General features: G+C 50.1%; 2 protein-coding genes across 2 annotated transcripts in view; both read right to left on the bottom strand.

Moving 5' to 3' along the window:
• LOC102170412 (rho guanine nucleotide exchange factor 18) overlaps positions 1-8,610 on the bottom strand; it is a 54,630-nt gene extending 46,020 nt beyond the window's left edge. The window contains exon 1 of the mRNA XM_018051138.1: positions 8,489-8,610. The gene's annotated coding sequence lies outside the window, so the exon portion shown is untranslated. The remainder of the gene's footprint in view (positions 1-8,488) is intronic.
• LOC108636441 overlaps positions 1-13,287 on the bottom strand; it is a 49,268-nt gene that overhangs the window by 24,230 nt on the left and 11,751 nt on the right. The gene's annotated exons all lie outside the window — the stretch shown is intronic.

Below are 13,287 nucleotides of genomic sequence, written 5' to 3'. Positions count from 1 at the left end.
GGAACACACACACCCAGACGCTGAGGGAGCGCTCCCCCAGCAATGACAGCCCTAGGGAACAGGAGTGGGATGTTTGTGATTCGACGGACAGGAAACCAGGGATTAGAGAGTTTAGTTGGCATCTCCAGCAGGACAGAGGCAGACCCGAGGGCCCTGCTGTCATCTCTGGGCTCAGCTGCTCATGGCCCTGTGTTCAGAGAAGCGGCCTCGGGCAGGTCAGCGAAGGAGGAGTGGCAGTGGCCTCCTGACAAGGCCTGGAGTGAGAAGGGAAAGCGAGGGAGGGCAGGGCCGTGAGCCGGGGGCTCCCGAATCAAACGAGAAGGAAAACCAGGTGTGTCGTGCGCTCAGTCACTTTCGTTTTGTCCAACTCTTTGTGACCCCATGGACTGTAGCCCGCCAGGCTCCTCTGCCCATGGGACTCCCCAGGCAACAATACTGGAGTGGGTTGCCCTGTCCTCCTCCAAGGGACCTTCCTGACTCAGGGATCGAACCCGTGTCTCCTGCATTGGCAGGTGGATTCTTTATTGCTGAGCCGCACGGAAACCAAGTGTGCGATTTTCCTATTTTGTCTGTGTCAACCTACCACAAACACTGGCTGAGAACAACACAAATATATTCTCTTTTGGTTCTGGAGGTCTGAAGTCTAAAACAGCAGGGTTGCAATCCTTCCAGGGGCTCCAGGGTAGACTGTTTCCTGACCTCTTTCAGCTTCTAGAGGCTGCCTGCTTCCCGTGGTTCGTGGCCCCTTCCTCCATCTTCAAAGCCAGCATCTTCTTTTGAAAGTTTTTTTTATGCACGTTTATTTTTATTTATTTATTTTTGGCTGCACGGGTGCTCACTGCTGTGCACAGGCTTTCTCCAGCTGCAGTGGGTTGGGGCTACTCTCTAGCTGCGGTGTGCGGGCTTCTCACGGTGGTGGTTCCTTTTGCTGCAGAGCATAGGCTCTAGGGCTCTCAGGCTTAGCTGCACTGAAGCATGTGGAATCTTCCTGGACCAGGGATTGAACCCATGATCCTATATTCAGTAGTGAAGTTGCTCAGTCGTGTCCAACTCTTTGCAACCCCATGGACTGTAGCCTACCAGGTTCCACCATCCATGGGATTTTCCAGGCAAGAATACTGGAGTGGGTTGCCTGATTCTTAACTACTGGACCACAGGGAAGTCCTAAAGCTAGCATCTTCTAACCTGTCTCTGACCTCTGCTTTGGTCATAGCATCACCTTCTCTGACCCGGACCCTCCCGCCTCCCTTGCATAAGGACCCTAGTATCGACACTGAAGCCATCCAGATAACCAAGGATTATCTCCCCACCTCCAGATCCTTAACTAACTCACACCTGCAAAATTCCTTTTGGCCACGGTAGGTCATCTATTCAAAGTTCTTGGGGGTTAGGACGTGGGCATCTTTGGGCCATATTTCCACAGGATCAATGGGGTGGGAGGGGCCTGCTATAGTTCCAGAACAGAGAAGAGATGTAGATGTCTCCTTGATCTCCAGAATCACAACTCTCCACGAATAACACCTTGGTGTGTGTGTGTGTTAGCTGATGTCTGCCGGGAATGGCCAGAAAAGCAAGGATGGGAAACCACCCGGCTGACGGGCATCAGACTCCTGAAGCTGGTTACATAAGCACACGAGTCAGGTTGCTGTTCTGCTGTCAGATTTCATTTCTGAAGGTTTTCACATCACTTTGCTGCTGGATTCTCCACCTCTCCCCTCCCTCCCTCTCCCCCAAACCCCTAGCAGGCAGTGCCTGCTTTCTAAATAGACACCGTGGAACTATGCTGAGGGTCCAGCTGTCTAAGACTCCTCGCTCCCCATGCAGAGGGCGGGGTTCCATCCCTGGTTGGGGAACTTGATTCCACGTGCCCCAACTAAAGATTGCAAGTGCCATGAGTCACCCTTCTGCCCCGCTCCCCTTCCATCCCACAGAGCTACAACTTCAGGGTCCCTAGTGGTCTACAGATGTTCTACAATGTTCTTGAACTCTGAAAGACACTGGGATGGGGTGGAGGTGGGGAGGCGAGAAGACACCCTTGATCTGAGGGGAGGGCACCGTCTTCCCCAATCTCCAAAGCAAGACAAACTTGGAGAGAGCTCCAACTGGCCAGACCAGTGAGGGTCGGCTCCTGGGAGCTGCAGGCTGCATAGGGAAGCGTTCTCCTAGCTGATGACGTTGGGGCCCAGCATCCATCTGGTCACCTCCATCACCCTCTCTCCCACACCACCACCGACAAAGCCCCCACTCATCTGCCTGTGAAGCAACCTGAACTCTGTCCTCTTTCTACAGTCCTTGTTTGTTTGGGTTCAACCGACCATCACCGCTCAGGCCACCCTGTCTCCAGCCTCCCTCCTTTCCTGTTCCTCCACCGGAGGATGGAGGCAGCCATTGGGTCCACCCTGGCCTATAAGATATGACGGATGGCACATCATTTCCTGACTCTAAGCCTCTGTACACCATTCTCCCTCTGCTCACAGCCGCCGAGGCGGGCCCGGCCACCACCCCGCCACAGAGGACTCTCCCGCCTGGGACACAGCCAGGGTGATACTGTGACCCCAAGTCTCTGCCTCAACTGGCCTGTCCTGACGGACAGCACTGAGAACTCTGTCTCCCACGTGGCAGGGACCTGAGTCTATAATCAACTTTCTTGTTTAGTCGCTAAATCACGTCCGACTGTTTGTGACCCTATGGGCTGTAGCCCACCAGGCTCTTCTCTCCATGGGATTTCCCAGGCAAGAATACTGGAGCAGGTTGCCATTTCCTTCTGCACGGGATCTTCTTGACCCAGGGATCAAACCCGGGTCTCCTGCACTGCGGGTGGATTCTTTACCACTGAGCCACCAGGGAAGCCCCTCAACAGCTTTCTTGAAATGGAATTAAAATACTACGCAATTCATCCTTTTCAAGCGTACACTCCGATGGCTTTCAGTTTATTCAGAGTTGTGTGTCAGTTTCAGAGCATTTTCCTTACCCTCAAAAGGAACCCGGGACCCCTTAGCTGTCACTCTCCATTTCCCCCTCTCCCCACCCCAGGCAAGCACTAATCTACTTTTTTGGTGTCTCCTCGGATTTGCCTGCTCTGAATCTACTGCGTAAATGGAATCAGACACTATGTGGCCTTTGGGGACTGGCTTCTTTCACATAGTTTTGAGACTCAGCCAAGTTGTAGAGTGTGTCAATGCTTCATTCCCTAGCCCTGCTGAAGAACAGTCCACCGCATGGATGGCCCACATTTTCTTTCTCCCATTCTTCCCTTTTTTTTTTTGGCCACACTGCATGGCCTGCGAGGTCTCAGCTCCCTGACCAGGGACTGAACTGGGGTCAAAACAGTGAAAGCCTGGAATCCTGAAACTAGGCCACAGGGAACTTCCTGGCCCACGTTTCCTTTATCCATTCATCAGCTGATGGACATTGAGATTGTTTCTACTCTTTGCCTGTTGTGAACAATGCTCCTGTGAGGTTTCTGTGCCAATTTTTGTGCAGACCTAGGCTTTCTTTTCTCTTTGGCACATACCTAGGGGTGGAACTCCTGGATCTTATGGGAAATCTATGTCTGACCTTTAGAGGCACTGCCAGACTGTTTTCACAGTTGCTGCCCTGCTCTACAGTCCCACCAGGAGTGTCTGAGGGTCTCCATCTTTCCGTCTTCCTGTTTCTCTTTCAGTTCTTAGACTGAGAGCCCCTGAGGGGATGATGCAAAGGGTCACAAGGATCTGCCATCAGTCCCATGTCCTGGCATGATGAGAACCGATTCCCAGATGACCCAGAGCTGACTCTCTTACTGCCAAGGTGCCCAGGGATGCTCCACATTGTATCTGGTCAGTTACTGTCCATTTTACTCTTACGAGGGGACGGAGGAGTACACTGACTCTACTGCGGATGACTTCGCAATTTATTCTTCTAAATTCAATTTCCCTCTGAAAATTAATCTCAGCAAATCAGAGTTATCCATAAACAGTGTAACTGTCCTGGTGTGCTGCAGTCTTTGGGGTTACAAAGAGTCAGACATGACTGAGTGACTGAACAACAAATTGTCCTCATGGGATCACAATGGATTCCAGCCAAGCAATCTGATGGGGTCCTGCCCTCCCTCCACCCCACACTGTGATGGAGGGGGCACCCACTTATACCCTCTTACTATGGCCTTTCTCTCTTCCTAAAATCCATCTGTAGGAATGACCAGCTGATATAATGTCCCGGGGGTTGACGGTGGTGACAGTTGCACGAGCTTGTGAATGCCCTAAAACCCACAGAAAGGCACACTTTAAAAGGGTGAATTTTATGGAATGTGAATTATTTCTTAATGAAGCTTTTTTTTCTTTTAAAGTGACATGCATTTACAGATGTAGAGAACAGACTTGTGGACATGAGGTGGTGGTGGTGGTGGTGGTAAGGAGAGGGTGGGACAAACAGAGAGACTTGCACTGACGTCTACACCATCTCCTCCTCCAGAGGATCTTCCTAATTCAGGGGCCGAGCTTGCATCTCCTGCACTGGCAGGTGGATTCTTTACTGCTGAACCACCAGGGAAGCCACATATGCACTACCATGTGTAAGGCAGCTAGCTAGTGGGAACTGCTTATAGCTCAGGGCGCTCAGCTCCATGCTCTGTGGGATGGGGGCATGGGAGGGAGGCTCAAGAGGGAGGCGGTATATGTATCAGTTCAGTTAGTCAGTCAGTTCAGCCGCTCAGTCATGTCTGACTCTTTGCAACCCCATGAATTGCAGCACGCCAGGCCTCCCTGTCCACCACCAACTCCCGGAATTCACCCAAACCCAAGTCCATCGAGTCGGTGATGCCATCCAGCCATCTCATCCTCTGTCATCCCCTTCTCCTCCTGCCCCCAATCCCTCCCAGCATCAGGGTCTTTTCCAATGAGTCAACTCTTCACATGAGGTGGCCAAAGTATTGGAGTTTCAATGAAACTTAGCATCAATGAACACCCAGGACTGATCTCCTTTAGAATGGACTGGTTGGATCTCCTTGCAGGCCAAGGGACTCTCATGTGTCTTCTCCAACACCACAGTTCAAAAGCATCAATTCTTCGGTGCTCAGCTTCCTTCACAGTCCAACTCTCACATCCATACGTGACCACTGGAAAAACCATAGCCTTGACTAGATGGACCTTTGTTGGCAAAGTGATGTCTCTGCTTTTGAATATGCTATCTAGGTTGGTCATAACTTTATATGGCTGATTCACCATTGTTGTGCAGCAGAAACGAACACAACATTGTAAAGCAATCATATGCCAGTTTAAAAAAATTGACATGCATTTAAAATGTAACCACGTGCAATATGTTAAATATATATCCCCTCTGTTAAAATCTTTAGAATAATTTTCTCAAGATATGGTGATACCTTGAACAAAACCAACTGCAACTTTAATCTCAATGGCAACTATAAATCTACTTAAGAATCAAAGCAGAGAACCAGCATATCAGTTGAATTTAGTTAGCTTGCTTGCCTCTGTGCTTAGCCTCTCACTCTTTGCAACCCTATGGACTGTAGCCCGCCAGGCCCCTCTGTCCATGGGATATTCCAGGCAAGAATACTGGAGTGAGTCGTCATTTCCTTCTCCAGGGACTGAACCTGAGTCTCCTGCGTCTCTGGCATTGCAGGTGGATTCTTTACCGCTTACACCCAAGGCAATTTTAATCACACACACACAAAAGGAGCCTAGCTGCAGGGGTCCTTTCACTGAGGCCTCCCGGAGGACATTATTTGAATCAGACTGCCCCTCCCCCGTCAGCCACATTCCTCCTCCAGAAAAATTCTTAGTGGCCGCTCAGGAGCTGTGCAGGGAATTGCTTTGTACCTGGAGAGAGGGTTTACAAACCAAGAGCAGCTCTTCACCACTTTCAGGGGAAAAGTAAAGTTTAACTCACAAATAATGAAGAAACAGTGACTAGCTGGACCTAACAAAGCCTCTGGGCTTAAGATGACTTAAGAGAGCCTAGGGGAAAATGTTTAAAAAGTCATGGGTGGAATTTGCAGAAATGGAAACAGGACCCAGGAAGAGTGAAGAAAAATGAAGGAGACCTTGACATGAGGATCAGAAATATGCTAAGCACGTGGAAGGTAAACAGCGAGGGAGGCACAGCTGGTGACCACAGCCCTAGTCCCCGTGGGGGCGGGGCTGCGCTGGTGACAAGGGCAACTGGCTGTAATCGCTACTGTGTGACAAGAATGAAAAGTACACCAAGGTTTCCACCAGGAACAATGTGCATGCTACCACAGCTTTCAACATGGGGGCATTCTTAAGTCGACTGGAGAAAAAAAAAGAGAAAGGAAAGACATTCAAAGAATCTCCTTTCTCTCCTACATGCCATTGAAAAGGGAAGTAAGCCATACACAATGCAAACAAGTTACACTGACAAGAATTTTAAAAATGACCCCACTCCTTTATTTTGGGGCTGAGCTGTGCCGCATGCAAGATTTCAGTTCCCTGACCAGGGACCAAACCTTTGCCCCCTGCAATGGAAGCACAGAGCCCTGAACACCGCACTGCCAGGGAAGCCCCTCTTACTCGCTTTAGCACAGCTTCTTCCACCCCCTCAGAAGGGCCTGACCCACAGAACGAGCAAACTATTGATAAAACACAAACTGCAACCCAGTCCAAACAACAACTGAGCTGCTCACACTTTCCAGACTATTACTTGGAATGTTGACTGAAAAATACGGGCCTGCCTGAGATTAAAAAAAAAAAAAAAAAAGAAAATGATGCCATTTGCAGCAACATGGATGGACCTAGAGTATTAAATGAAGTAAGTCAGAGAAAGACAAATATCATATGATATCATTCACAGGTGGAATCGAAAAAAATGATACAAATGAACGTCACTACAAAACAGAAACAGACTCACAGACATAGAAAACAAACTGATGGGTACCAAAGGGGATGGCAGGAAGATAAATTAAGAATTTGGGATTAACATACACACACCTGCTGTTTACCTGTTTACATATAAAACAGGTAAACAGCAAGGATCTACTGTATAGCACAGGGAACTATCTCGTAATAAACTATAACAGAAGAGAGTATGGAAAAGAATGTGTATATATGTGTGTGTGTATATATATAGGAATATACATATACGGGAATATATTTATATATATGGAATCCCTGTTAGCTCAACAGTGAAGAATCTGCCTGAAATGCAGGAGATGCACATTTGATCCCTGGGTTGAGAAGATCCCCTTGAGAAGGAGACGGCAACCCACTCTAGTATTCTTGCCTGGGAAATCCCATGGACAGAGGAGCCTGGTAGGCTACAGTCCATGGGGTCACAGAGTCGGACACAACATAGTGACTAACCAACAACAAATATATATATGTATAATTGAATCACTCTGCTGTACACTTGAAACTAAAACAGCACTGTAATCAACTATATTTCAATAAAAATGAAAATACAGACCTGGGGGCATACCACATGCACAGAGTATATAGCACTTATTGAGCACTCACCATATGCCATGGGCTGTGCTTCCCACCCTACATGCATTACCTCATCACATCCACAACTGATCCTCATTCTGGGTTTAAAGATGGGGAGACTGTGACTTCAGTGGTGGAAACTGGGACCAGAAGAACCCAGATGTGATTTGACACTTAAGCCTGTGCTCTTGACACTTCTCCATACAACTCCAGAATTATTCACCGGGATACCTGCAAAAGCATCCCCACATCTCCCTCGGCCATAGGGCTGTTCACCTGTCCTGAACTTTCTCTAGTCAACAAGAAGAGACCTGCCCTTCTACGATCCTGGCTGGAGTTCCACTCTCCCCCAAACGGAGACAAAAGGAAGAAAAGTTGTGTTCTTCATTTCCGAGGTAAAACTTCGCCAATGCTTTTGATCCCCTGGGCCAGCCATCTCTTCTACCACTTCAATCTCAACCGAGAACCAGGTAGAAGAGAGGAGAAGATAGTTACAATAAACCGTGCAAGGACCAAGGGCCTCTGATTCCTGCACCGCACCATTTAAATTCTTCCACAAGAAAGAAACTGGAGGAAGAACTAAAGACCCAAAGCACACACACCTCCTATGATTTTGTGACCCTAACAATCAACTGGCAGGAGGACGTGTGTTCCACGGAGTGAGCGATGCTTAGAGGCTTCAAGTCCCCCGGGGCTGAGTTACCACCACATCTCAGGTCCTGCCCCGGGAGCTCCAGATCCCGGACGCCGAATGCCCTCCCTGTTGAACCAGGGAGGTTGCACTGACCAAGGGCTGGGGCTCGGCCGGAGCCGGTGGGCATCGTCTGAACTGTGCCTTCTGCAAACAGAGCCTGCATGCACGGAAAGGACAGCCTGCACTGCAGGATCCGCCCGCCAGTTTGGACGAGCCCACGGGGGCCGGCCCCGAAGCAGAGGCAGCCTCGGGGGTCCTGCACCCGAGGCCACCCCCGGGAACCGATGGCGCCTTCGTTGGGCCCGAGGCCCCCTCCCGAGCCTCGTTCTCCTCAGACCTGCCCCGCCGCCCTCACCTTAGTTCGCCGCAGGTCACTCGCCGGCCGCAGCTCCGTTAGCTTTCCTGCCGCCGCTGCCGCCCGGCCTCCCGGGGTCCACGGCTGCCCTCGGCTCGGAGCCGGAAGCGGGAAGCCGCGGGGGTGAGGTGCGCACGCGCGGCCCCGCCCCCAAGGGCGGGTCAGAGGGTGTGGGCCCGGAAGGGGGCGTGGCTCGAGGATCGATGGGTCGCGCGAACTTAGGTCTTTGAGGCTCAACCTGGTGATGCAGGCAGGGGTCTTTAGCTCGAGCTTAGGCAAGGTGACGGGACTGAAAGGTACTTTCGAGGAGGGTGAGGGCTATCCTTGAGGGGCGGGTCAGTCGGGCAGAGGGGCGTCTAGGGGAGGCCTGAGAGGAAATCAGCGGAGTTGGGAGCCGTTTTGGGGGAGGGGGTCAGTGGGGCCCCGAGGTATTCGCGGGACTGAGAGGCGCTTAGAAGGAATCTTTAGGAGAGATCATTGGGGTTGAGGGGTGTTTTGTGGAGTCATCGGGGACCTGGGTGATTAGTAGGTCTGGGAGGGGTTTCTTGGTAGAAGATAGCAGGGCTGGGGGGAGCGACTTGGGGAGTTGGGGCAGAAAGTAGGGTACAATGAAAGCCTGGGGACATCAAAGGGGGATTAACCCCGGGGAAGAGAAGTTTGAGAGGGGAGGGTGCAAGAAATGGAGAGAACAGGTCTGTCTCCTGCGAAGAAGTGGCACCCTAGGTTATAGGAAGTGAAAATTTACAAGTCTTGAAAACATGAGTCATTTATCTCTCAGGTGATCCCAGACACTGCAACATAGATACCACCAGATACTCCACACACATTTCAGACACCCAGGCAGATATCATCAGATACTCAAAACTCATACCCCCAAACTATTCAGAATCTGAAAAACATGCCAAATATCTCAAAAGTACTGGATGCCTTCATCTAGTAGCCATCAACTACCCGCAAACAGGCTTTCAGACACTCTGGAATATATCAAAGCCCCACATGGAAACTTCTAGATTCCCTCCAACACAGATGCTATTAGAAACCCCCAAAGGGGTGTTCAGAGGATGGAACACATGCTGGACACCCCCACAGAGGTGTTTTCAGACACCTATAGACATGCCAGATGCCCCTCCACGTGCCAGCATCCCCTCAGATACCATCAGCCACCCCAGTCCTGAGACTTGTCTAATCCAGGCCCTCTATAGGTGAAGAGGGTAGGTAGGAATCAGGAGAGGAGCCAAAGAGCTTTCACCTCAGGTCCAAGCTAGTCAACCAGGTCAAGATCGCCCCCAAATAAGCTTACTTCAAAACACACACAATCAGGATGTCTCTAGTGATCCAGTGGCTAAGATTCCATGCTCCCAATGCGAGGGGTCTGGGTTTAATCCCTGGGTAGGGAACTAGATCCCATATGCCACAACTAAGAGTTTGAATGCCAAACTAAAAGTTCTGCATGCTGCAACTGAAAGATCCCATGTGCCTCAACCAAGACCTGGTGCAGCCAAATAAATAAATAATAATAATAAACCCACACACAGTCTGTATTTGAGAGCTCTCAGTTAAGGACCTGGGTGGCAGAGTCCCCAAGTGAACTGTCTTCGGTTTAAGTCCAGACTTTATGATCAGGAGAGGGAACATGTCTAGGGAGTTGGAGGGTCCAGAAATGCAAGAATCCCACCCCAGTGGAGGTCATCAGACACCCACCCCCATTGAGGTCAGAAGCGCAGACACAGGTACTTTTGAGGTCTCGGTGGATCTGTAAATGATCACTCTTTGAATGTCCATAACTTTTGGACTTTATCCCAAAGGCAGTGGGGAGTCACTGAAAGATTTTAAGCAGGAAGAGTGGCATGATCCTTAAATCTATAGCTCCCTTAGTTACAGACACCTTCAGGTTGACAAAGTACTCTCCTAAACCCTTTCAAGGGGCTTGTCAGAAAGAAGAGCCATCTCTTGTCTTCCTTTTATCCATCTAACCATTTTCTGCTTTTACCGAGTCCTTATCATGGGCCGGGGACTCTGCCAAGAGCTGAGGATCTGTGTTTCTCAGTCTTGCTACTAATGACAGTTCTTGCTTGTGCTCAGTCACTTAGTGGTGTCTGACTCTTTGTGACCCCATGGACTGTAGCCCCACCAGGCTCCTCTGTCCATGGGATTCTCCAGGCAAGAATACTGGAGTGGGTTGCCATGCCCTTCTCCAGGGAGTCTTCCCGACCCAGGGATCGAACCCAGGTCTCCTGAGTTGCAGGCAGATTCTTTACCGTCTGAGCCACCACATTGCTAAATATTCTTCAGGGGGGACACAGTGACCCTTGGCTGACAGCCATTGGAACTTAAAGTCACCTCATGCAGGCTTCCTGGGGGAGGTGGCCTTGCTCTTTGTCTTAGAGAATGAGTAAGAGTTAGGTGGCGGAAGGAGTTCCAGGAAGAGCACTGAATGAGCAAGGCACACGTGACCGGCACGAGCAGCCACGAGACTTCATGGTGGCCGGGCAAGGGGATCTTGTGGTTGAGTAGTGGCAGAGAAGGGTGGAGGGCTAGGTGGGGTCAGACCACGGAGGAGCCTCAAAGGTCAAGGCTAGGAACAGGACTATCAGGAATGGCGCTCCATCAGCGGGGCTGGTGGCTGGGAAAGTATCTCAGCTTTACCCTGGAGACACTAATTACCTGGAACATGATTCACTTCCTGTTCTGTTCAACTTACAGTGGGGCTGTTTCCTTAAGGGGACAGTCAGTCACATCTAGCTTTGAATACCTGTGATGGGAGGTAGGCTTGTGGCGACTTACACCCGGGTGGTGCCTGCTCTCAGCCCGCTGGAGTGAGACACAGGTGTTCTGGCCTCATGTTGCTCCCTCAGACAGGTGTGGGGCTGTGGTCAGAGCCTAGGGTTAGGGTCTGTGACTAAAGGGCTAGTTTTGCCTCCATAACAAGAGCTATCACCAGGACTTCCTGGTGGTCCAGTGCTCTGAGAATCCTCCTGTCAATGCAGGGGACACAGATTCAATCCCTGGTCCAGGAAGATCCCACACGCAATGGAGCAAATAAACCTGTGTGCCACAACTACTGAAGACCACCTGCCTTAGAGCCCGTGCTCCGCAACAAGAGAAGCTACCGCAGTGAGAAGCCCGTGCACAACAACTAGAGAGTAGCCCCCGTTTGCCACAACTGGAGAAAGTCCACTCAAAGCGACGAAGACAGCAGAGCCAATAAATAAACACTAACATTTAAAAAGAGAGATATTGCCAAATGTTGATGACAATAGGTGCTACCATTGCCCATAAGTACCCAGCACCATGTTGAGCGCTCATCATTTCTGTGACACGAACTCCAATCTCCCTTGATCTCAAAGGGTTGTCCTGAAAGTCAAATGTTGTCTCCAGAACATGGAACTTGACTCCTGCCATCCTGAGAGTAGGCTGGATTGAGTGACCTGCTTCTAGAGAATAGAGAAGAGAAACGGGAAGAATAGCAACCTGGCAGTTGTTACCTTACCCCGGTGATACAGATTAACATTCTCAAGGATGTCATGTCGATAGCACTTACCCTCTGATCTGATGAGACAGAAAGGTTCCCCAAACCCATAGCCCCTCTACAATTTTAAGAAAACACCAGGACTTCCTTGATGGTGCCATGGGAAAGAATTCACCTGCCAGTGCAGGGGACGCAGGTTTGATCCCTGGCCTGGGAAGATCCCACATACTGCGGGACCGCTAGGCCCATGTGACACAACTGTGCCCTGAGCTGCAACTACTGAAGCCTGAGAACCTGGAGCCGGGGCTCTGCAACGAGAGGAGCCACCGCAATGAGAGGCCCGGGCACTGCAACAAAGCCCCAGTGCAGCCCAAAACAAATGATCAATAAATAAACTTTCTAAAAGGGCTTCCCTGGTGGCTCAGATGGTAAAAAAAGAAAAAAACAAACAAACACCCACCTGCAATGCGGGAGACCTGGGTTTGATCTCTGGGTTGAGAAGATCCCTTGGAGGAGGACAGGGCAATCCACTATAATAGTCTTGTCTAGAGAATTCCCATGGACAGGGAAGCCTGGCAGGCTACAGTCCATGGAGTTGCAAAGAGTCAGACATGACTGAGTGACTAAGTGCAATTAAAGAAGAAAACAGAAGACATGGGAATTCTCTGGGCGTCCAGTGGTTAAGAATCCGTACTTTCCCTACTGAGGACATGGGTTTGATCCCTGATTGGGGAGCTAAGATCCCACAAGCTGAGAGGCATGGAAAAAACAAACCCATCAAAACCCCAAAACCAATAATGATAACAACCTCCCCCAAAACATCAGGCAAGCTCAGATTAATGGACATCGTACAAGACACCTGGCTAGCATTTCTCTGGATTGTCAAAGTTAAGAATAGTAAGAAGAGACAGAGAAACCCTCACAGACTAGAGAGACTAGCAAGACAGGACGATTGGAGTGAATGTGGCATCTGAATTGGATCCTGAAACAAGGAGAACACTCATGAAAGAACCAGACCAAACCTGGTGAAATCTGAATAGAATCCAGAGTTGGGTTAACAGTACTGTACCAATGTTAGTTCCTAAGTTGTGACAAACGTATCAAGGTCCTATTGAGAGTCCCTTGGACTGCAAGGAGATCAAATCAGTCAATCTTAAAGGAAATCAACCCTGAATATTCATTGGAAGGACCGATGCTGAAGCTGAAGCTCCAATACTTTGGCCACGTGATGCCAAGAGCCGACTCACTGGAAAAGACCCTGATGCTGGGAAAGACTGAGGGCAGGAGGAGAAGGGGACGACAGAGGATGAGATGGTTGGATGGCATCACT

The sequence above is a fragment of the Capra hircus genome, chromosome 7 (genome assembly GCF_001704415.2).
Source record: "Capra hircus breed San Clemente chromosome 7, ASM170441v1, whole genome shotgun sequence".
NCBI classification, from domain to species: Eukaryota; Metazoa; Chordata; class Mammalia; order Artiodactyla; family Bovidae; genus Capra; species Capra hircus.
This window is presented reverse-complemented; position numbering and strand designations above follow the sequence as displayed.